Source organism: Mus musculus, chromosome 5 (assembly GCF_000001635.26).
Source record: "Mus musculus strain C57BL/6J chromosome 5, GRCm38.p6 C57BL/6J".
NCBI lineage: Eukaryota > Metazoa > Chordata > Mammalia > Rodentia > Muridae > Mus > Mus musculus.
The window spans coordinates 127,184,973-127,208,150 of NC_000071.6; the positions used below are offsets into that span (position 1 = coordinate 127,184,973).

Here is a 23,178-nt window from a genome sequence, read left to right on the forward strand (position 1 = left end):
ATGATGATACTAGACTGAAGCTCTAAAACTGTAAGCCAGCCCCAGTTAAAGGTTTTCTTTTAAAGGAGTTGCCACGGTCATGGTGTCTCTTCACAGCAATGAAACCCAAAACTAAGACAGTTTATTCTAGAGACAAATATGAGTAGCCATGACCCAAGAACACAGATTCGGATGACCCAAGTGCTGATATGGTAATGATTTCGTGAAGTCTTGTAGAAGCAGGACACAGAAAGGAAAAAATTCAAGACCGTTTTTGAATCCATTAATGGAGATGTCAGGTAGGCTACAGCAATGCAGGGGAATCTGCCCCAGGTCTCCGATGCTGTCTGATGGCTCTTAGCCTTTTGTTTGATGGCATGTGATATAGGTGTACATTTGGGAGAGGGGCTACTTTATTGGGTTATTATATCTACCACCCTTCTCCACCCCAATCTCTTCCAACCCCCGAACACTAGGTAAGCAAGAAAAAAGGTTAGAGGTAAAAGGGGGCATGGATCTCTTCAGACTACTTCCTGCTGATAGGGGCATTGAGTTCCTTGGGGCAAGTCCAAACACTGTTATCAGGATATCTCCAACCAGCAATCCAGAAATCCAGCAATAGCAAACAGAGCAGAAGAAACCAGCAACAGCAGGGGGAGCAGCAGCAGGGGAGCAGCAGGAGGGAGAGCAGTAGGGGAGCAGCAGCAGCAGGGGGAGTAGCAGGGGAAGCAGCAGGGGGAGCAGCAGCGACAGGGGGAGCAGTAGCAGCAGGGGGAGCAGCAGCAGGGGAGCAGGAACAGGGAGAGCAGTAGGGGAGCAGCAGAGGGAGTAGCAGCAGCAGGGGAAGCAGCAGCAGCAGGGGGAGCAGCCACAGCAGGGGGAGCAGCAGGGGGAGCAGCAGCAGCAGGGGGAGCAGCAGCCGCCACAGTCCCTCTCAGAGCTCTCACATTTATACCTCCTCAAGAGTCCTCAGAATTCCAAATGTAAACTCCCTGCAGCTGTCAAGACCATGCCCCTCCTAGAGCACAAGACAATCATAGTTAGTAGCTGTGGACAATCTGAAGCAGCCTCATGCCCCATTCCTGAGATTAAAATAAAAACATATTCATGTAACATAACTGGGATGCTTAAAAAAAATTCTCACTACAGTTTGGTCTGTGTTGTCAGTACACTTCAGAAAACTTTGACGGTTAGTCATAGGATGTTAGGTCAGACACAGAAATGGGTAAGGAATGGCTATTAAGCTAGCCCGTGATAAATTACAATTAGGCTCTAGACCTGCAACATTCCAACCCCTCCATAGCCTCTGGAATTCGAATCAGCTAGTTAGCCTGGTAGACCACCCAGCGGAAAGTGCCACTGTTTCCAAGAGCTTCTGTTCACATATTTACAGATACCAGATTGCAGACACCATCTGTAATACTAGGTATTAGAGATACCCACCCTGCAAGACATCATTTCAAAGTAACCAACCTTCATCTGCCAGCTACATAGATTCTTAAGATGGTGAATAATAAACACTGACATGGCCCTGTCTTGGAAATGATCTACAATATTGTAGACCATTCCATGACATTGTAACATCTAAATAAAGGCCTAGGCTCCCCTGGCTTAAGAGAAAGGGGGGAAACTGGCAACATTGCATACTAAATGTCCTTTTGATTTTGTTTAAACTGTTGGCTCTTTTCTGCTTTGGGGAGGTTTCACAGTACCCAAAATGCACTGTGCCCCAACACTCAACATCAACTTCTTCATCTTTTATCAGTTGCTTCATTCCAAGATCACGTCTTAGCTGGAGATTTTACAGCAGATGGTGACACATACCCTGGGTTACGGTGTTAGAAGAGAGTGCAGGCTCGTTCCGAAATGTTATGGGATGCACAGCCCACAATTCTCAAGACTCATTGGTTTGGCTGCCGGGTTTCATCTCACTCATTGCAACGCTGTGATAAATGTGCAGTTTGCTGGAACAGAGACACTGAGAGATGACGATACAAAATATCCTACTCCATCACCCCCTCCATAAGGGGCAGATTCATGTCCTCTGCTCCCTTGGGCTTTGTTTGAAATTGTAATCTACAGATCAAAACACAATCCGAGCAGCAACCCATCTTGGCTGTGGGAGGGCTGTGGGGCTGGGTGTGAGAAGGTCCTCTGGCAGTGCAATAGCACATTCTACTATGATAACCCTGAGCCAGATCATGTACATTTCACCTAATTAAAATTCATCCCCATCCTCGCAACACAAAATCTCTACCACTCTGTATCATGAAAGATGATGGGCTTGGGAGTCCCCCACCCCGCCCAGGTTCATGTCCCACCCAAGGTCACGAGGCCCTCTCTTACCCACAACCACACACCTGGTAAATGCTCAGCAGATGCAAATGTCCCTCCTCACCCCTACCCTTCTTGCAGCATCCTCCAAAGGAGGATCCCACCTCTGCAGCAAAGCCTTTGTTTCCTTTCCCTCTTCCCTCAGATAAAAGTCCAGTTCTCCTGTAAGCAAAGCCGGCTCCATATTTTTTCCAGTTGCTGTAATAGAATACCCTGATGGAAGGCACTTAAGAGAGAAAACATTTATTTTAGCTTACGGCATAAAGCATCATCCATCAAGGCAGACTCAAGGCAGCAAGAACTGGCAGTGACTGACATGGCATCACGATCAGGAAGGAGAGAGGAAGGGAGGCACAGTCTAGACTCCTTCTCTTCTTTTCAAACAGCCCAGGCTCCCCTGTCTGAGGAATGGTCCAACCACAAAAGGATAGATCCACCCATACCGATTAACCTAACCCAGAGGGTTCCTACCCGCTCACCCTCTCCCTCGTGACTTGGGAATCCCATCAAGCTCACAATCAAGACCATCAGGAACAGAGTTGGATGAGTTTCCTCCTCTCTGTGTGTTTCTGCTTCCTCTGGGGTTGAATGGTTAAACTGTTGCACAAACACACAATCCAAAACCCTTGACCTTCAGGGAGAGTTAGGCAGCCAGAAGCCAGAACAGTTACACTCTGCTCTGAGGCTGGACAAAATCAACACAAAGACCTCACTGCCCATTACTGCCGAGGCCCTTGAAAGATTCCAAGACAAGCATCTGAGCATGTCCTCCCTCCCACGACGGTTCCAGGCTCCTCACAAGATGAGGTCCAGGTAGAGTCTGGGTAGAGTCTTTGCACGTCCGGACCTATTACCTAAGACACCTCTGGTGTCTGGTCTCATTAGCAGCTGAGTCAGGATAGATCAGGGTAGATTGGAATAGATCTCAATAGAGTAAGTGCCTGTAAATATTCTTCCCCTTCTACCTCTCCTGGGTGATTTCAGGCCAGGTGCTCTTTGGTCTTTCTTTGCAAGTCTCTATTTGGTATTATAAAAATTCTCCAATTTCTTGAATCTATTTAATCAGAGTAGAAAAAAAGAAACTCCCCTGCCGTTTAGCCCTTTCGATTTCACAACTCAGCACAGTCTTAGATTACTCCACTATTTTGCATTCACGACAGAAAAATACAAAAAGGTGACAGATGAAATGTGGGTCAGGCCAACTTTTATTCTGGCCCAATAAAAGTGCAAGTCCTCTGAAAAAGAACCTTCCCAGCAATTATGAATATAGAGGAATAATGTAAAAAATGTGGCATTGGAGATTGAGGCCACCATCATCATTTTAAAGCAGTTAGGCGGCACATTTCAGAGTAAATAGACCTGATTCTGTAGGCAGCCTAGAGATGATGAAGCCAGATAGGATTCTCAGAAACCCTCAGAGGGGGAGTGCATGTCATATAATCAAGTCATTTGGGATAAGATCCGAGGAATTGAAAAATATTAATTTTGATGATGTGAGGCAAAATGAGCTGAGAGAGATATGGGAGAGAGGAGGAGGGACATCTCCTTCAACGGTAAAATCCCAGGATTTGAGAATTTGAGAGAGTGATATGCTTGAAGCAGTTGTATGCCAATGTGTATGTATGTTTGTGATGGTGTGTGTGTATGTGTTCGTGTGTGTGTGTGTGTGTGTGTGTGTGTGTGTGTGTGTGTGTAAAAGCAATAGGTGTTACTGTCAGGTTTTTGACACAGAGTCTCTCGCTGAAGCTGGAGCTCACTACAAAGCCCCAGAGATCCTTTTGTCTCCCTCCCAGAGCTGGAATTATAAGAACATGCTATAGTTGACTGGCTTTTCATGTAGATTCTGGGGAAATGAGCTCTGGCTATTCGCTTTATGGGTATGAATATTTTGTTTGTATTAGGTCTGTGTACCGTGTGCATGCAGTACCTGAAGAGGCCAGAAGAGGGAGATAGATCTCCTGAAGCAGGAGTTACAGATGCTTGTGAGCTGCTGTGTGGGTGCTGGGAATTAAACCCTGGTCCTTTGCAAGTCCAGCCTCCTTCTACTCTCCTTCTCCTGTTCCCACCTCATACGTACCACTCTACTCTCTTCCTCTATACTGTGCTTTCTCACATATAAGTGAGAATAAGCAGTGTGTGTCATTCTATGCCTGGCTTCTGTTGCCTAATAGTGTCCCTGAGGCCCACATATGCCCCTAAAAATGACAATTGATTTATACAGTCCATCCTGCCGGTTGGCTACATTTCCTTCAATCTATCCTCCATCATCTTTCATTGATGGACTGAGGCAGGGGAGTCATGTGGAGCATGAGGCATGGAAGGGCTTACACAAAGACTGCCAATTGGCCAATGGGAAATCTCCCCTGGCTGAGGCTGACCAGAACTGATTGGAGCCACTGGTGCCAGGATAGAGGCACTCCAGAGTGTCTCAGGGTGACCTCTTTGTGATGTGAAAACACATGCTTTGGGGAGAGACTTAGGATGCCAATGAGGCATGCTTGCAAGCGTGACCTTGTACATAGAGCTACATGTAACATGCAGAACTGAAATCTCCACGATGCATGACAGAAGGGCACACATGCTGAGTGGATCTGCACTGTCTGGGCATCTGAACTTTCTCCTACTGCCGTTGGCTTCCTTTCTCAGAAATGCATCTTTGTCTAATCGGCTCCTCCTGCTTCCGCTGCTATCCAGGTGCCTGTGTCAAACTCTTCACTTCTGGACCCACAAATCTGGGCATCCCAGTGGCTTCCCAGCAAACCCAATGAACCGACATCACCCATATTTTAGTATTAGAGGAAGTGTCATAATAAACAGTGTGTGGTGTCTCTCAGTACACAGGGGCTGCGCAGCCCTTTCTGGCAGCGGTTCTCAACCTGGGGGCCACAACCCCCTAAGTGAGCCAAACAACTCTTTCACAGGAGTCACATACTAGATACCCTGCATATCAGATGTTTCCATTACAATTCGTAACAGTAGCAAAGTTACACTTACGAAGCAGCAATGGGATAATTTTATGATTGGGGGTCACCACACCATGAGGAACTGTATTAAAGGGTCGCAGCATTAGGAAGGTTGAGAACCACTGCCTTACACTAACAGCACTGCAGTCATCTTGGACCAGATCTCATCCTGCCCCCATGAGGAGTTCATTTTACTTACCTGTGTCTGTGATGACCCTATTTTCAAATATCACATTCATGTCTGCCTTTGAGGGGTGGGGGGTGGGGATACAATTCTACCAGCACCATAAAAATCATTTCTCCTGAAAAATCCAAACTCTGCCTGTTCTGGCCCTGGTTTCCCGTGGCACTGGTGCTTTGGGCTGAGGTGGTGTAAACGCCAGATTCTGGTCTCAAAATAATGCCAGTGGTTTCCTCTGGGCCTGGTAGGACCACGTGAGAGAGAGGTAAGGAAGAGGCAGACCGACAGAACTGTCCCTAAACAGGTAGCTGACCCACCCGAGAGCAAAATCCAGATTGGCTTTGTTTAAAACGGTGGGCTTTTTTTTTTTTTAACATTTATTACTGAGAGATGTTTCTACACATTAGGATAAATGGCTAGTGGGGGTACTGTTGTTTATTCTTAACTTACACATAGCCAAAGGTGTTAAATCTTTACCCAACAGCTCAGAATATTAAAAAAGAAACCCTCCAGTAAGCTGAAAACACAGGGTGGAGCCTGACGCTTCACATTTAACAAACTGCGGTGGGAAAGTACAGTGCTTTTTGGTGTAAAATAGACAGTAAGAGATTTTTTAAATAAAATAACAAAAGTATTTAATTATTAATTATTAATTATATGCCATGTATTTGGATGTGAGTCTAATAACCAGAGTGGGATATTTTTGTCAGCCCTAGTAATATGCCAGGAGTGGTAAAGAGGGAGATAGAGGGAGCCAGAGAGAGAGAGATGAGAATTTGGGAAGTAAATTGTGCCTTTCTTGACATTCAATTTGCATTTTTCTTTATGAATATTCATTCTCCTCTCTCTCTCTCTCTCTCTCTCTCTCTCTCTCTGTGTGTGTGTGTGTGTGTGTGTGTGTGTGTGTGTCTGTGTCTGTGTGTCTGTGTGTGTCTGTGTGTGTGTGTACATGGGTTCAGTATCCACAGTGGCCAGAAGAGGACATCAGATCTGGGACTCAAGTAACAGAAGGTTGTGAGCCACCATGTGGTTGCTGGGAATTGAACTCAGGACCTCTGTAAGATCAGCCAGTGTTCTTAACCACTTGGCCATCTGCCCAGCTATTCTTTGACATTTAAAAGAATATTCATATTCACTGTATTTGTGCCCACAGTGACCCTCAAGTCAGAATGCTATCTGAGGAGAACCCACCTGTATGGGTTTGTGTCTTGTATAATTGATGCATAATTAATTCATGGCCAACATGGCTGAACAGGATTTAACTTGGTAACTTTCATCGCGCATGCAACTGGGTGTCCATTTGGGGTTGGTTGTGCAAATGTGTAAGAACACAGTGAAGCCAGATCCAATATTTCACTTTGATGCCATTAATTTTTTTTTTACTGTATGAAATCTTTGATTTATATTCTCGGAGCTTTTCTCATTAGTTGCAAACAAAGCTAGACAGTGGCATTATCTAAGATTAGAGAAAGCAGACTGGGGCACCTTTCCATTGGACTGGGATTTTCATGCTAACCATAGCGTAAAATGCAGACGAATTCATATTCTCTGGCTGTGATGGCAAATCTAACTGAACATGAGCTGTGCTGGAGACAGGAGGTGCGGGCTCAGATAGCGCCGCTCTTTCCTAGATGGCTGTTGTCAGCACCTTGGACAGCTCTCTGTTCCTGGCATCTGAAGGCATGGAGACAGGACCAGACTCACAAACTCCCATAGTTTAGAAGGCTCTCCAAAACCCTCCCTGACTTGTGTCAGTGGGTCCTAGACAAGCTTTCCCAAAAGAGTCAGGTCCCCAAACACTGTGGCTGGAAACACACACACACACACACACACACACACACACCATGCTCAAACTGTGGTGGGTGCTTTCAGGGGACAAAGGAACTTTCTGTCTGTGGTCTGTGTTGCATCCTTTGTTCCCATTTCTGATGTTCCTATGGTAGAAGCAAGTGTCACTCATACCTCTGCAGATGTCCCACATTTATGTGGGTATGGTATCATTCACTGAATCACCAGCAACAGAGGCACCACCAGGAACGGCTTAAACTATCCTGAAGCCTGCCATCCCCAGAAAGCCCTGATCATTCCTTGTATGAGGGGCAGAGGGACACTGACTTGGAAACTCCACGTGGGAGTTAAAAAAAAATCACTTCTGAAAGAGAAATAGCCTGGGTTGTGGCAGAAACAGTCTCTATGTAAATGCTGGGGCCACGCGGCCACAAAAGCATCTGCCACAGGAGAACTTAACTGAGGACTGCCTGAGAGACAAAGGATTGCTGGTACAAATAATGCCAGCCAATCAGGAACTGCTGTGTAGAAGAGATGCTTTCTTGGGACCAATGGGGGGTGCGGGTGGAAGGGATTAAAGGGGGTGGCAGCAGTGCTCAAATGAGCTTGCTGCAGTGTTTCTCAACTGCTCCTGGAATCTGTGTTGTTGACTCTGAGACAACTCACCCCCGACCTCCAAGGACAGGCAGGGTTGAGTAGTGAGCTGTCCATGGCAAAGGCAGCACTGGGTTGAGAGACTAAGAAAATAATTTTCTTCTGCTGGGGATAGAACCCCAATCAGAAGGCACCCAGGACTGTAGGGCTGTTTGTCACCTGAAGCTGAGGGCATAGAAAGGGGTGGCTGTTCTCTGTGGCAGCTAATCTTGGTTATCAGCTTGAATGCACCTGGCATCAACTCAAATCCAAGCTGCTGGACACACTTGGGAGAGGTTTTCTTAATCAGATTACTTGAAGCAGGAAGACTCACCCTAGTCCTCACACCTTCTGCTGGTAACATATATAAAGGACATAGAAGAAGCAAGGTTTTACTTTTTGCCTGTTCACCTTCACTCTTGCTGACAAGTTCATCTATTGTGTTGCTGCAGCTGGTATTAAATCCAACTTTCTTTGGGATTCTGATGTAGACTGAAGACCAGCAGCTCTCTAGGAATCTTCCAGGACTCCAGTAACAGACTGGGACTGCAGAGAAATCCAGTCTCATGGATTCTCAGATTCTCAGACTTTCTGTCAGGAGAAGGCCATTGTTGGACTACTGAGACTGCATCCTGTCAGTCGCTCTAATAAATCCTCTTCTATTTAAAGTATTTATTCTATCTATTCTGTACCTTCAGAGAGCCCAGGTTAATGCAGGCAACTTGCCTGGGCAATGGTAGTCAGGTGCCTCTCCTGGACTCTTTGGATCTGCAGAGCACAGAAGGACAGCAGCTGGTTGCCTCTGAATGGGACCTTTGGGCCTGGGATCCTGGGATTGAATCCCCAAGATCAGTAGCCATGCTGGACCAAGAAGCAGCAGTTTCCACAACTGGGCTGGACAGCTATCTGGGAGACTCCCATCAAACAGTCACTATTAAGGCAGTTGTACTAACTGGGTTGAACTTAGAAGATATGAGTGGGCATGGTATCTGCTGCCCTTTCAGGATACAACCCTTCCAAGTTAGGTAAAATGATTCCCTAACCCATGTGTTAAGCTTGAACACCTGTGAGTATATTCATTCCATGAATGGCAGAAAGGGTGATTCATAGAGTTATATAGATGAAAGACCTGGGAAGAGGAGAGGAGGGATGTAAAGGAAGGAGGGGGTAGGATGGGAGGAGGGGGGATGGGAGGAGGGGGAAGGAGAGAGAGCCAAAGCCTAGAAGAGGCTTCATATGTCACTGTTGGGTTCCAGTTGAGCAGATATGAGTGGCTTAAGCCGAAAAGGGCTCATCCTGACAGCCAATGGTGAAATGATAACAGACCTACAGTGACACAGAACCAATTCTGGCAAGAGTGTGAATGGATGCATAAGCCAGTTCTCTCCCAGGCCTTCAGAGAAGCTCTCAGGCAACACAAAGGAGGCAGAGCACTACCCCACCCCACCCCCATGCCCTCAGTGCTGGATTCTAATCCACAGAACAAGGCGACAAGTCACTTGTGTGGTTTTCTGTCGTCAAGCCCACAGCAGAGACAGAATGTCATTGCAGGTGTGGAATCTAATCAAGCCTTACAACTTGGCAGGGCACGAGAAGCTAGGGCCAACCACATCTTCCTAAGTGAGATAGAAATGTTCAGCATGAAGCCAGGCCATATTGGTCTACACCTTTAATCCCAGCACTCAGGAGGAAGGGAAAGGCAGATCTCTGAGTTCGAGGACAGCCTGGTCCACAAAGTTAAGTTTCAGGACAGCCAGAGCTACACAGAGAAACCCTGTCTCCAAAGAGGAAGAGGGGGTGGAGGGGGAGGAAAGGAAAGAAGGAAAGGAGGAAAGAAGGAAGGAAGATTCAACATTGATAGAATATGATGCTGGTCTCTCCCCAAAATATTCAGGAGAGTCCTTCTGGGAGAGCTGTCTCCCAGGACCCTTATGGGTTGGATGGATGTCAGGGACCAAGGGTGAGTGAGGTAAAGTGAGAGGACATAATCACTTCAGGAGTCCCCTTCACTTCACATTTATCTAGCGCTCTAGTCAGGAAGTTTGCCTTGGTGCATCTCGTGCAGCCGTTTCTTTGCAGGGGAAAAAATTTCATTTTTATTGTTTAAATAGGAAGTAAAAAATCAATCTACACGACAAGGACATTTTTAAAGGCTAATTTAGTGAAAATTGTATGAAAAATGTAGAAAATAATTTTTTCCTAGCAGTGTAGATCCGAGTTTTCTATTTATATGCAAATGCCGGATGTCTGAGCCTATTTTATGTTTTACAATTTTGAAATATTACCTATTTCATAAACCTTGGATTAATGAAGTCCTGACAGGATAGTGAGTCCTTTTCGGAAAATAGTTTTCGAAGCTACACTCCTTCATGTAAATTTGTTACAGCTATTTCTTGCTCCACGAAAAACCACAATGAACATTTTAATTCCTGGCTATAATATGCCCTATTTTTCCCACATTATTCTAAAGATAAGTTGGTTCTCTTTTAAGATTTACTTTATTTTTTATTATGTGTATGCCTGCGAGTTTGTGTATATGAGTGTAGTGCCCATGGAGGCCACAGACATAGAATCCCATCTGGACTTAAAGACAGTTGTAAGTCACCTGGTAGGTTCTGGGAATCGAACTCAGGTCCTCTGCAAAAGCAGGACTTGTTCTTAACCCCTGAGACATCTCACCAGACCCTTATTGGGTGTTGTTGGTTGGTTTTGGTTTTTTCAAGCCTTCTTTTGTTTTTTGTTTTTTGGGTTTTTGTTTTTGTTTTTTTGTTTTTTATTTGGGGTTTTTTTTTTGTCATGTCTTGTTTTGTTTTTAAGAAAAGTAATTAAATGTTAAATCTTTAAAAAAAATAAGCCTATCTTTTGCAGCTTAGCCAGAAACATCAGCGAATCTCTGCCTAAGAGACCTTCTGCGACAAAGTGACACTCAATCTCCCCCCCCAACAACCTCACTGGACCAACGATCACACCCGGGGCATGCATGAGGGTTCCTCCAGAGAGGAAGAGGGAAGACCTGCCCTGAGTGTGTAGACACCACCCCAAATCATAGGACTAAAGGAGGGAACGAGAAAGAACCGCACAGCGCTTTTCCTCTCTCTGCGGTGCTCCTGCAATCAGGGAGCGGCCTCCATCACAAGGTGAGAAACCTCAGAAACCATGAGTCAGAATAAACCTTTCTTTCCTTTAAGCTGTCTCCTTTGGGCATTTTGTCTCTGCTATGTAACAATTGCTAACGTTGGGAGTGTTTCCAAGTTGTCTAGGATTCCCAGGGTTATTTGGCCTCCTGAGTTTTAAATGTATATATAACGGTCTCTATGGAAGGAGAGTGAATAATTCAGATTGATTTGCTAATCCTCTCTTGCACGGTGAGAACTTATATGACATAGAAAGGAGAGGTTCCCAAATGTATAAGGAGTTAAGAGGGCCATCTGGGTAAGCAGGAGGTCCTGCATTCAAATCCCCAGACCCCAAAAGAAGCTGATATGGTTGTGGGTGAGCATGTAACCCCAGCATTGTGGGAGCAGAGATCATGGGGCTTTCTCATGGTCCCAGTTCCAGGTTAAATGAGAGATGCTGTCTCAAAGGAATACTGGAGAGTGATCACCCTGTTGCTGTCTAGGGTCCATATTCACACATATATGCATGCACACACACATGCATATATACACACAGGTAAAGTTATGCATGCATGCACATGCACAAATTAATAAAGATAAAACAATATATAAAAAGAATAAATGTGTGCTATTTGCAATCTTTTGTTTTTAACCAGATCTTGGCTGGCCGATGAACGTAAGAAATTCTATAATCCTTGGGTTGAGGTAGGTGTCCAGGCGTCAGCCATATTCTCCCTTTCGGAAACATTAGTTCATTCCTTAGTTTCCATTCACAAACTCTCAACCCCATAGCCTTCACCCTACCCACAAGCCATCCTGAGAGGAGAGTCCACAGAATAAAACCGGGAGGTGTACTTTGATGGCTTGTTCAGGAATGTCTCTTCCTGGCTGCGATGACTTCATTTTCAATTTATTGTGATAATCAGAGGGAAACTGCCTCATTGGTAAGATCTGCGGGGACACTGGGAAGAGGAATTATGGACACAGGCTAATGAGGGCAAGCTGAAGACAAAGGCCATGCATGCCTCTAAGCCTCGCAATTAGCACAAATCTCAGTGTACCAACAGAACTGTTTATACTGTGTCTGTGACCTGAGCCCCGATTAGGGCTGGTCTATTGGGCCAGGAGGATTAGACAGAAATAATCAATGAGTATAGAAGAGGATGAATGTGTCCAGGAGCTTCACCCTCTGACCATTCACAGAGCTTTGCAACACCCAAGGGACACCTGCAGAGGACACTAGGATGGGCTATGCGGACACAGGACTCCTCACAGCACAAGCCCATTTGCCATGGCTGCAGCATGATCTGTACCATCAATATCATCTGCACAGAGTCAACGCAGAGGAAGCTCATGACATCAGGATGGGAAAACACCACACGCTTTTTTTTTTCATTATGTTTGTGTCTGTGACATCACCAACGCTTCGATCCTTGGCGGAAGGTGTGTCCTTGTTCCCCTTAGTGCCACCTCACTGGCTCCATGCTGCCTGTCTCCTGGGACACTGTGTTCATCTCTCTGCCTTCCTTCCTTTTCCAGCTGCTGTTTGGTGGGTCTGGGAACACTGGGTCTCTGATATGGAAGATCAGAGAATGGCAGGATGAAGACTAAGGGCTGGGTCCTGACACCTGCCTTGTGGCCTGTGTTCATACATGATCCATTCCTGAGACAAAACAGGGTGTCCAGTGTCCTCTCACTTTGTCCATTCTGGAGTAAGGGAAATGAGTATAGCCACCCTGGTTGAGTCTTTCTCATGCTCCCCTTCCATCAGCATCCTTAAACAAATTCCTTGTCTAAACTTCAATCTATATCATGTTTCCTTTTGAGGTCCTCATCTCCTAGTGACAAGTGATTTCCTTTAATCTATTCAAGACCCACCACCACCAAGTCACTGGGTCTTCTCCTGAGCCTGGAGGCCAGCCTCAAATGAATGTCTGCCCTTTCTCAAGTGGATGGCCACTGCCACATCTACAGGTCCAGAGAAGCAAGCGTTTCAGCAGCTTGCCTGACCTTACCAAAGCTTCTCACCCAAGTCTAGCCTGCCCCCCTTGTGGCGGAGTAGAGACCACATGACTGCTTCCAGTCAAGAGGTTCTCATCAGGGGCTGCTTCTTCTGAGAGGGAGATCAGGGTTCATGCTGCAGATGTTGGCTCACTGATGCATGGTCAGTTTCTGGCCCTCTGAAGCTCTTCTTCCTCCCCTACAGTGATGGGTGTTATTGACGTGTCAACCTGATCCAATGCACTCTGACCTCTGGGCATCTCTGCTGATGGCTTCAGCAAACACAGGGCAAAAACAAAGGCTTTGGAAAGACTATGGTGTTCCTGGATCCAAGGTGTGAAGACTCCCCAGGCAGAGGAAGTGGAGGAGAGCTTGAGAGTGAGTGCTGAGACACTTGTGTTGGTCCACCCAGAATAGGGGTTCTACCCCGCCCCATCCCACCCCAGCACCTCCTCTTCTGGGTGCTTGGCTCTAAGACGAAAGGATGGACCATCCAGAGACTGCCCCATCCAGGGATCCATCCCATAATCAGCCACCAAACGCAGACACTATTGCATATGCTAGCAAGATTTTGCTGATAGGACCCTGATATAGTTGTCTCTTGTGAGGCTATGCCAGTGCCTGGCAAATACAGAAGTGGATGCTCACAGTCATATATTGGATGGAACACAAGGCCACCAATGGAGGAGCTAAAAAAAGTACCCAAGGAGCTGAAGGGGTCTGCAACCCTACAGGTGGAACAACAATATGAATTAACCAGTACCCACAAAGCTCGTGTCTCTAGCTGCATATGTAGCAGAAGATGGCCTATTCGGCCATCACTGGGAAGAGAGGCCCATTGGACATGCAAACTTTATATGCCCCAGTACAGGGGAACACCAAGGCCAAGAAGTGGGAGTGAATGGGTAGGGGAGCAGGGCGGGAGTGTGTATAGGGGACTTTCAGGATAGCATTTGAAATGTAAGTGAAGAAAATATCTAATAAAAATTGAAAAAAAAAAAAGATTCAAGCACCTGCTGATTGTGGGAAGAGTTGAATGTGCACATACATGCAGTTACCAGTGGAGGCCAGAAGGGGGCACCTGGAACTAGAGTTCCAGTTGGTTGTGAACCGCCCTATATATGTCTGGGAATTAAACCCAGATCCTCTGCAAGAGGTGCGAGTGCTCTTAAATGCTCAGCTATCTCTCTAGCTCCGCATGTATCTTTTATGGTTGAGCTAGTGTGCTGGCATCACAGAGAATTCTATAGTAGACTATGAAAAGACACCATTTCTAGGCTGGAGATCTATGTAGCCCAGTAGGCAAAGTGTTCGCCTAGCATGCAGAAGGCCCTGGGTTCTTTCCTCTACAACACAGACACAGACACAGACACAGACACAGACACAGACACAGACACAGACACAGACACACACACACACACACACACACACACACACACCATATATTCCTAACTATAACTGCTCAGTCCATATAATGTTACATGTATGTGTGTTTTTCAGGGCTGACCATTTGGTGTTAGCAACCAATCAGTGTGCTCTCACTAGGGAAAGACTTTCTCCCACTCTCCGCATTCCTCGGTTGCCTGAGGTTCTCTGTGTACAGTTGAAGCCTCTTGGGTTCTCCTCCATCCTCACCCACAAAGTGTCTGGCTTTTTATGTGGGCGTAGGGATCTGACTCAGGTCTTCCTGTTTGCAGAGCAGGCACTCGACTCGCTGAGTTACCTCGTGGTCCCAGAAGTGACTACTGGATGGTATGAATCGGTGACTTTTCATGTCACCTCCACCTCCTGTGGAAATTTAATTAACTGCCGTGTACTCTCTCACATAGGAGGCCAGTTCAAACGTACGGGTTGCTTTGCTGTGTCCCACACAGCTTGAGACTTGTGTTCTCAGGAGTTGAATGTGTTATTCTTGAAGTATACAAAATGTTTTAACATTTCTAAGATATCAATTTTTTTCTAAAAGAAAGAAAAAACTATAGGCATTATCAGACTCTTTGATTCTTCTCAGATTTTTGTGTGGTGTGTGTGTGTGTGTGTGTGTGTGTGTGTGTGTGTGTGTGTGTAGTGTGTATGGATTTGCAGCTCCAAACAATAATTTTCTCCAGGCAGAATTTCTCTTCATCATTTTGCTACTGCAACTTACGATTCAGGCCTGATCTGACTCTGAGTATGCAACTACTGTTAGTGCCTGCAACTACAGGCACTACGGAGTCTTAGTGCCCAGCTCTGCAGACACTTCCCAGAGTGCTGAGTCTTTCCCATGGTTAATGGAGCTCTGAAAGCCCAGCCCTGGAGAGCTCCTAACCTTGAAGCCTCTGCATCTCCTTCCTGCATGGCTGACACTAAACTCAATCCTGAAGATTGAGTTTCGCCAGGTGAAGAAGGGCGAAAACACACCCAGTATAGAAAGCAGTCAGGTCGTAAGGTGAGACAATTCAGGCCCATAGGAGCTGAGATCACAAAAGGCAGCCTGGCTTTGCACAATCACAGACTCTGCACTAATGCTCCATGAAGCTGAATGGTCATCGATTGAAAGTCTGTGGACTGGTAGGAATGGTTTGGGGTCTGGAGAGGGGAGTGATTCCAGACCAGGCAGCATTTACACGAGACAAACGTTTGAGCTCGTTGTCTAATGGGAACCCCCAGCCCCATTAGTGCCAGGAGATCAGAATTCACTCTGAGCACCTTTGAGATTCCACAGGGAAGACACAGGCTACCAAGGTTCATTAGAAAAGCCAGTTTTATGTCACACACACACTGACTTCTTGTGATCCGTGTGACCTCAGCCTCATTGTGGGAACCACCAAGCTGCACGATGAGGCTCCCAATTCCAGGCTTGTATTTCCTTGAATATCAGCTGCAGCCCCGATGGATGAGATCAGCCACGATCAGTCTATCCCTGCTGTATTTAATTTTTGTAGTGGATAAACTGAGCAGGAAAGAAAAACCAGGGGGAGACGGAGGCGGGGCGAATCTTTGAATTAGAAGTTTAACATTCTTTGAAGCATCAGCTGACTCTTTTTTTTACCGGAACAAAGCCTGGGAAATTAATTTGATAAATATCTTCCCTCTGCAAGCTTCAGCCATTGAGCAAAACTTCTCCATAGTCCTTATCTGAAAAAAAAAATCTGGGGTTATTGTTCAGACTACAAATTCAGGCTCCATCCTGGGAGACACAGCCATTGAGGCCAGGGTAGGGTCTAGCAAGAGGGCAGTTTGTAGAGCTTAATGAATTCTGAAGGTCAGGCAGGCTTTGAAAACTGCTGAGGAACCTTAAGCAGCCTCAGTCTCCAACTGCTTCCTCCCCTCCCTTCCAAGTTCAGAGATGAATCTTTGCTGATGGCTTGGTCAGCAAAGAGTCTGCCATTCAAGTGCAAGGATCCAAGTTCAATCCAAACCCATGTAAAAATGACAGAGATGGTGGCATGTGCTTATAATCTCAGCACTGGAGAAGTGGACACAGGGAATCCCTGAGGCTCACCAGGCAGACATCGTGGCTCGTAAGCCCCAGGCCAATGAAAGATGCTGTCTCAAAAAATTAATAGGTGAAACACAAGGATACTTTAAAAGTCACTACATTTCTGCCCAAAGCACTACTATTGTTCATTCTCCTATAAATAAGCAAAGACACAGTGGGGCATGTGATGTCCTAGCCAGTAGCTGTTGGATGCTCTCTGTACTGCCTTGGCTGCCTTAAGCTTTTTAAAAGAACTGTCAATCATACAGCCTACCCTGACTACCCTCATGCCAGCATCAGAAATGCAGAACTCCATGGTACCCTGGGGAAGCTGCACAGTGATCCCAACTGCTTGCTCCAGCTCCTGAAGACAGGGCTCCAGTCTAGACTGTTTCAATTTACACTAAACTCTTTGCTATCACAAGACTCCATGAATTCCCCATTACCCTCCACCTAGACCAGAGGGAGTACTTCCCCTGGTGTGACTGGGGCTAGAGAGGCAAGCTTTGATAGGTGCAAACACAAGCCTTCATTTGCATGTGAGGTCTGCTGTGATTGGTGAGAGGACAAAGCTTCATTTGCATGTGAGGTCTGCTGTGATTGGTGCAAACACAGACATTCATTTGCATTTGGTGACTTACCACTACGACTGGCACAAACATAGCCTCATTTGTATGCACACATATAAAGTTATTTATATGTGTGCATGCAAACATCTAGTAGCAAACACTGAACTCTGTCAGTGCTGGCTGAACAGGACTGCTCTCAAGACACCTTTCTTCCCATATTAGAAATACTCACCATCTGGTCAGTCAGTGCAGTTCTACTCAACCAAGGTTTGTACTAGTTTCCTATTGATCCTGTCACATCACCCCAAATTCCACATCTTTAACAAAACAGATATCTTACCTAATGGATATGGAGGTCAGAAGTGCTAAAATCAAATCCAATCAGAAAGATACGTCTAAAAAGAAAAGCACGACAAAGGGATAGTGAGAGGGCCTGGCAAGAGACAAAGGTGCTTGTGGTACAAGCCTGACAATGTGAGTTCGATCCCTCAGTTCCATGGTGGAAAAATAAAACCACCTCCCAGAAGTCGTCCTCTACAGAGGGCAGTGGCATTGCATGCTCACTCTCTCACACACAAACCCACAATAATAGTCATAAGAACCTAAGACAAATGCAAAGATGAGAATAAAAGTAGTTAACAAAGGACTGGGTAAATGAGACTAGTGGGGGAAGATAGGAAGAGGGAAAATGGGGGAGGGGGAGCAGTGGGTGTAAGACAAAGCAGTTAATATAGATGAATAGATGTGTGTGTGTGTGTGTGTGTGTGTGAGAGAGAGAGAGAGAGAGAGAGAGAGAGAGAGAGAGGGGCAGTGTGGTATACTGATAAAAGGTGAGGTGGAGACTGGGTGGTATCCATTCTGAGTTGTTAAAATATTCTCCTGACTTTGATCAGATAAACTAGGTTGTTTTTTGTTTGTTTGTTTGTTTGTTTTGTTTTGTTTAAGCCCAGAGGTGCCTCAGCTTCCAGTGGAGCACACAGAAAGGCATCAGAGAACTGACCCCCGCCCCCACCCCCAAACATCACATGGGAGCTCACCCTCCTCAAAATGCCCTTCTCTGTGGCTGCTCATGAAGTCTGGTTTCAGGCAGTTGAGCTTTACTGTGAGATCGGGGCTCCTAGAAATATCGGAAGGCACATCCATTAAAGTCTCCCATCCTCCGAGGCTGCCCGAACATGGGCTGAATGGGTACAACCACAGACATGCTACTGAGGATGAAGGGAAGCCAGCCAAGCTTCAACCCTACATAGAGAACTGCAGGCGACTAAGGGATGTGCAAGCTGGAGTAATGGTCTTCCCTGGGGACGAGCATGCTGACTGGTTATCAAACACCAAATGGTCACCCGTGAAAGCCCAAGTAACACTCTCTGGATGGAGCAGGTTGTGTTTATGCATTTAGGATTACACACACATATGTAACAAGAATGGTTTTGTTCAAAAAAGGAAGTCATGAACTTGAGAGAGGACAAGAGAGGAATAGATACATGGGAGGAAAGGGAAAGGGGAAATGCCATCATTATATTTGAATTTCAAAACAAAAAAAAAAAAACAGAAAAATACATATGCATCTATATGTATGTTTATATTAAAAGGACTCAGGAAGAAGCCACAGCACGGAGGCATCTGGAGTCTGAATGAAGGAAATGCCAATGGCCCTTGGGATCAATAACCATTTGACCCCTGAGTCTGCTTTCTCAAGTGGGTCTCACTCTCAGCCTTGACTGCCCCTGCCCTCAGCCATCTACCAGGATATTACAGTCTCCAGCCTTTTGAAGTTCCAAAGGCCAGGACATGCATTTGATTTAATGGTGTGACACCAACCAAGGAAAACAGAGCCATAAAACAAAGACGATACATCTGCCGCACCTGCCAGAGGAGGGACAGGAATGGATGGAGGGGAAGTCAGGAAATGAAGGCCCTGGCCGGTCTTCACACCCCCACTTGTTTGGTGATAAAATTTGGCTAGATGCTTGTAAACTCCAGTTGCAGCCGCCCGCCCACCTGGAGTCTAATCACACTTAAACCTGGCGCCTGGCCAGTGTGTCATGTTTTTTCTTATTAATTTTTCAGTAAAATCTGTGAATAGGCAGGTGACTCCCACTCTTTATTTTATAAGTGGAAGATATCGATGCAGGGACAGGTAAGACGTTTATCCAAGGCTGCAAGGATGTGGAAGAGTTGGGGAGGGGGCAGAAATGGTTAAGAAATTCCAGAGAGAAAATCCCCCCAACCATTGCATAGTGCTGCCTCCTGAGTACCCTTGACACAGCCTTTGTGAGGGATGCAACCCCAGCATTCAGGAGGTGGAGACAGGAGGATCCGAAGTTCAAGGTCATCCCTCAGATACACAGTGAACTTGTGACCAACCTGGGCTAAATGGAACCATATCTCAACATATCTGAGAGAGGGGAGGGGGAGGGGAGGGGGAGGGGAGGGAGAGAGAAAGGAGGTGAAGTGGGAAGAGGGGTGGGAAGAGGGAAGGAGAGATAGATCTAGAGATATAGACAGACAGACAGGCAGTCAGGCAGATAGGCAGATAGATAGGTGATAGGCAGATACTAAATTGGTCCCCCACAATACAATCAGAGCTTTTGGTTAACCCCATAACTGGGTATATGCAGCAGGAAATTTTAAAAATGTAATCTATACTAAAGCCAGCAAGGTACCAGCAGGCCTTGTTCTCATCTGACCGGAGCTCTGAAATCTCTCCAACCAGCTCACTAAATTCCCATAGCAGGTCTCTTCTACTCCAGCCCCATGCTTCCAAATTCCCTGGAGCCCTTTGGGGTGCACTTCTTGCAAACCCATGCTTTGCGCTGTACCCTTCTCTGGAACTCAGTCAAGTGGCAGCGTGAAGGACAATACTACACAATCTTAGTTTAGAATCGCTGGCTGCAGAAAGTAGCATCCTAATAGTAAGCCATTCTAAGTTAAATCATGGATCCGCTACCTGAACCAGGGATCTCCTCAACCTACATTTTTGCTCCACCGTACTTCCTGTCCAAAAGCCCACTCCCCTTCTCTGCCTCTGGAGTCCCTGCGTCCAACCCGGAAGTCCCGCCTACTCGCCTAGGGATTCGTTTCTTTAGTCATTTGAAGATTCAAGTGAAGTCCTGAGTACCCTGATTCACTTCTCATCCCAGGCAGTCTTGGGGAAGCAGAATTAGCATCAAAATACAAACAGCACCAGGGCTAACCACAACAGGTACATCTGCCCATCCTACTAAATTCCTGTCTGAAATCCCCTAAGCAACAGGAAGTGTTGCTCAGTGGTAGGAGGCTCACTTACCTGGCATGTGTGACCCCCTATATGGGTTCAACCCCCACAGCAATACGGACACAAAAAGCTAGTATCTCCCTCTCCCTGAAAATGATGCTTTCAAAGGAATCAAAAGAAGTCACTGGGAAGCAGTGACCCACAAGGACAAAGCAGAGGTGAGAGGGGATGTGGAATCCACAGTACTGCGGACATTGGAAAATCAGGGGGACAGCGTATGGTGTGTATGGTGACCCTGGACAGCTGATGGTACAACCACCTCAGCTGAACCCATTGGCCTGAAAGAACCTGACGGGCAGTTATATCAAAGGTGCCCTGAGCCCCGGAGTGCAGAAATCAGGGGGTAGGACAGAAAATAACTCCCCAAAATCTGAGATCATCTCCTCACTTCCTCTACATCAGAGCAATCACTTCCCTCCCTTGCCCTCAAGAGAGGCTGAGGGTTTTCCTGGAAAAAATATTTTCAGAATCCATGAGCAGTTAAGGAAATGGATCAGGCTCTATGCCTCCTAAGTCCACCAGCCAAGCAGGGGGGCTATCCCTGGAGCACCTCACCTGACCACCACGCGCTCTGTGCAAGCAACCCTCTCCTGGGCTGCAAACTCCCACAAGGACAAGGATGCCTCTCTGAAGACTATTAAGCCTGGAAAAGGGAAGAAAGTAAGAATACAGAAAGTCTGTCTGCTCTATTCGACCCAAGACCATCACACTGAAGGGCTCCACATGACCCAGGCCCATCACTCAAGGACTCCACACGACCCAGGCCCATCCCTTGAGGACTCCACACAACCCAGGCCCATCCCTGAAGGACATCTTTCAGGAATCCTAAATTCTCCAGGCTTACAGTCCCCCACTTGGCTCTTGGGGCACCTACTTCAAATATCATGTGTCAAAAGAAAAGACAAAGATTAAAGAGAAAAAGAATCAGAAAGAAAAAACGACCAGGCATAAAAAGAAAAAGAAACCTAAGAGAAAAACTCATTAATATTTGTATTCAAGTGCATAGAGTTTAAAAATGATGGTCTTTTTTTTATGAAAATGAACTGTTTGTGATCTCTTCTGTGAAGGGGGTTCAGCTGTGGCCATAGCGAGAGAAAATAATTACTAACTGGGGAATATGGTTCTGTGGGTAGGGTGTTTCCTGGACATGCATGAGCCTGGGTTTTATCCCTATACGACATAAACTAGGCACAGTGGTGCACACCTGTAACCCCAGCACTCAGAAGGAAGAGGAAGAGGGATCAGAAATTCAAGGTCATCCTCAAATACACAGTGTCTTGGTTTGGGCTGGCTTACAGTTTCAGAGGTTTAGTTCATTATCATCATAGCAAGAATCATGGCTGCATAAGAAGACAATGAGAGTTCTACATCTTGAGCTGAAGGCAGCCAGGAGGAGACTATGCTATGGTTTGTATATGTTTTGCCCAGGGAATGGCACTATTAGAAGGTGTGGCCTTGTTGGAGTAGGTGTGTCCCTGTGGGTGTGGGCTTTAAGACCATCATCTTAGCTGCCTGGACGTTAGTATTCCCCTAGCAGCCTTCAGATGAAGATGTAGAACTCTCAGCTCCTCCTGCACCATGTCTGCCTGGATGCTGCCATGTTCCTGCCTTGATGATAATGGACAGACCCCCTGAACCTGTAAGCCAGCCCCAATTAAATGTTGTCCTTATAAGAGTTGCCCACAGGGGAAAAATTCCTGAATAGAACAACAATGGCTTGTGCTGTAAGATCGAGAGTCGATAAATGGGACCTCATAAAATTGCAAAGCTTCTGCAAAGCAAAAGACACCATCAATAAGACAAAAAGGCCACCAACAGATTGGGAAAGAATCTTTACCTATCCCAAATTGGATAGGAAACTAATATCCAATATATATAAAGAACTCAAGAAGGTGGACTCCAGAAAATCAAATAACCCCATTAAAAAATGGGGCTCAGAGCTGAACAAAGAATTCTCACCTGAGGAATACCGAATGGCTGAGAAACACCTGAAAAAAATGTTCAACATCCTTAATCATCAGGGAAATGCAAATCAAAACAACCCTGAGATTCCACTTCACTCCAGTCAGAATGGCTAAGATTGAAAAACTCAGGTGACAGCAGATGCTGGCGAGGATGTGGAGAAAGGGGAACACTCCTCCATTGTTGGTGGGATTGCAAGCTTGTACAACCACTCTGGAAATCAGTCTGGCGGTTCCTCAGAAAATTGGACATAGTACTACCGGAGGATCCTGCAATACCTCTCCTGGGCATATATCCAGAAGATGTCCCAACTGGTAAGAAGGACACATGCTCCACTATGTTCATAGCAGCCTTATTTATAATAGCCAGAAGCTGGAAAGAACCCAGATGCCCCTCAACAGAGGAATGGATACAGAAAATGTGGTACATTTACACAATGGAATACTACTCAGCTACTAAAAAATGAATTTATGAAATTCCTAGGCAAATGGATGGACCTGGAGGGCATCATCCTGAGTGAAGTAACCCAATCACAAAGGAACTCGCACAATAAGTACTCACTGATAAGTGGATATTAGCCCAGAAACTTAGGATACCCAAGATATAAGATACAACTTGCTAAATGCATGAAATTCAAGAAGAAGGAAGACCAAAGTGTGGACACTTTACCCCTTCCTAGAAATGGGAACAAAACACCCACGGAAGGAGTTACAGAGACAAAATTTGGAGCTGTGACAAAAAGATGGACCATCTAGTGATATGCAGGGATCCATCCCATAATCAGCTTCCAAACGCTGACACCATTGCACACACTAGCAAAATTTTGCTGAAAGGACCCAGATATAGCTCTCTCTTGTGAGACTATGCCGGGGCCTAGCAAATACAGAAGTGGATGATCACAGTCAGCTATTGGAT

At 46.0% G+C, this 23,178-nt stretch overlaps 1 long non-coding RNA gene across 1 annotated transcript in view; it reads right to left on the bottom strand.

The window, feature by feature from the left end:
* Positions 1–17,389: 17,389 nt before the first annotated feature.
* The window catches only part of 4930548G05Rik, a 28,173-nt gene continuing 22,384 nt past the window's right edge, over positions 17,390–23,178 (bottom strand). Inside the window, exons 4-5 of the long non-coding RNA XR_868537.1 lie at positions 20,857–20,944; positions 17,390–17,419 (exon numbers count right to left, since the gene is read on the bottom strand). This is a non-coding gene — a long non-coding RNA (RIKEN cDNA 4930548G05 gene). The remainder of the gene's footprint in view (positions 17,420–20,856; positions 20,945–23,178) is intronic.